Source organism: Oratosquilla oratoria, chromosome 22, assembly GCF_046742065.1.
Source record: "Oratosquilla oratoria isolate Oo_2021 chromosome 22, ASM4674206v1, whole genome shotgun sequence".
Taxonomy (NCBI): Eukaryota; Metazoa; Arthropoda; class Malacostraca; order Stomatopoda; family Squillidae; genus Oratosquilla; species Oratosquilla oratoria.
This window is the reverse complement of record NC_134798.1, coordinates 58,061,580-58,064,079: the sequence shown is the minus strand read 5'-3', so window position 1 is coordinate 58,064,079 and position 2,500 is coordinate 58,061,580.

Below are 2,500 nucleotides of genomic sequence, written 5' to 3'. Positions count from 1 at the left end.
AATGAGAGGGCCTAGTCTGAGAGAAAGTCGCAAATGAAATGAATTTTAGAAGAACGAAAAGTAAACGTTTGCGCTTGTGAGCATGTTTTTTGTTCCTGTGGTCAGAGGGTGTACGTTTGCAACAAGAAACGAATTAGTTTCATTTCTCGCGTGTGAGACAGAATATTTATATAAAAATGCATAAAGTGAACATATACAATCCAATCGTGATATCTTCTAGCCGGCCAGTGTGCTAATTATTCTTTTTAGCATAAGTATAGCAAACTTATCTCCTTCACTCAGGATGACTCCCCTGAAAAAAAAAAAAAATGTGGCCTAACTTTGGAAAAAAGTTAGCCTAAGTGAAATATGATTGGTAAAATGATACAGTTTAGAAAGACTAACCGTTTATGTAAGTAAAGGGAAGGACCCAGAAGACAATCTGTGCGGTGAGGTCTATGTGTTATGTGTCTATCTTATGTTCTTCTGTTCTTCTGGGGCGTGTGGTCTTTCATGTAGATTGTGTTTGTGGACGGATGTTGTTTGCAGCGCAGCAAAGTGATTCATAAGCTCTGAATTTGCTCCTTTTTGTACTCGAAATGAAACGGACAGCAATATTCTAAGTTTGGTGGATAGTGTTGCGGCTTTAAACCACTTCAGGCAGCCCAACGCATCTTTAGCCCTTGCTTGTTGTCTGTGAAATTGTGCAATTCAAGTCACACCTCTATCTAATGCATAACACAACACGTTAACGTGATTCTTCACTGGGGTGCGAGTGTTGTTTATCTTAAGAACACTTTCCGTGATTATTCCGTTGGTTATACTGCAGTGAAAATAGACAACTTTGTATTTCGATCTGTTGGTCTTACTATGCCACTGCGTCAAACGAGATTTGCATCCCGTACCAATGTACCAGTCAGTTTGATTGCACTTAACGTCGCCAGTGAAGAAGGTTACGAGTTTGTATGATTTTACGATTGCAATGTCTACATATGGAAGGAAGTTTATCTGGGGAGGGTTATAAATGGTGTACAAACGGATGAAAACACAGTTAGTGCCTAACTTGATCGCCAGCATTTGTTTGTGATGGCAACCATCAAGCTTTATTACTTGAAGGAACTCTTTAGTAAGATACTGACGCCCGGGTATGGAGAAGGATCCCAACTCCACGTGTTAATCTTTGGTTCTAATGGAGGACCGGGAGTGAATAACACCAAGACTGTGTTTGACAATTTCAAACAAAGTACAGCTCCTTTGTAGTGTCCAGCTTTCTTGCTGGACACAAAAGAACCAAGGACAACATTCACAACGCTCATGTTGTCAAAACAGGCGGTGAGACTATGTTGATCTGTTGAATAGAACAAGATCTGTCTCGGCCTGTCTGAGGAAAAGGTACTGGAGCACTGCCTATTGCTCTGTTGATATGATTGGCATCGTTCCAGAATTGTAACGCCATCAGGGAACGAAATCCCTCTCATGAATGTTACTCAAAAGTTGGTCTTCATCGTCAAGAGTACTTTGCGAGTAACTTCCAGAACAAAGAGAAAACAACAAGATGAGCAACCGCAGGGGGACAGAAGGGTAACATCATCAGGGAACGAAATCTCTCTCTTGAATGTTACTCAAAAGTTGGTCTTCATTGTCAAGAGTACTTAGCGAGTAATTTCCAGCACAAACAGAAGACAACAAGAAGGGCAACCCCAGGGGGACAGTATAAGCGCGAATGTCTGCGTGGTGTCTTGTGCTTAAGAACTTCATATACTGGAGTTGGACAATGATAAATGTTTCTCACTTAGAAATGATATATTCCTGGCCATCTTATATCGCATGATTGTAGCCAAATGCAACCCAAACGTAGGCCCAGCTGTGTCGAGTCCCTCAGGGGTGGGTCTTAACACTTGTAATGTTGAAGTACGGAAGACAAATGAGTGGAAGGGCGGTGAGCTAAACACCAGGACATTCTCAAAGTACTTTGAGAATGTCCTGGTGAGGACGAAACGTCAGTGAATAAAACTCCAACTGTTCTCTGTGTTTAGCTCACCGCCCTTCCACTTGTAATGTTCTTGATATATGCTCTTTTACTTTTTTTTCGAAGCAAATCTCTGAAACCAGAGTTATTACGCTTTCTGGGGTTGTGTGTAAGATCACGTATCTGCCTAACTAAAGCACATCTCTGGATATAGTGAGAAAACCAGTTGTTTACTGATCTTGATGGTTGGACCAGTGACTCTGAAATAAAAGTCCAGAGGTAATATTCTAACTGAAGTAGATACGAAAAGGAAGCATTACTAGTCTTCTTTGCTTGTCGGGGAAGGAATGATTCTACAGGATGAGAAATAGGTTGTACTCGTATTAAGATCCTTTACGATTCATGCTGTTAGCCCTCGTTACATTCTCCCAATTGATAATACCTCCTTTCCTTACCTACATTATAAGGTTAAAGAGGATATGGTAATAGTAACAACAATGATAACAATAATAATCATAGAAATCATGATAACGACAACACTTATAACAACAA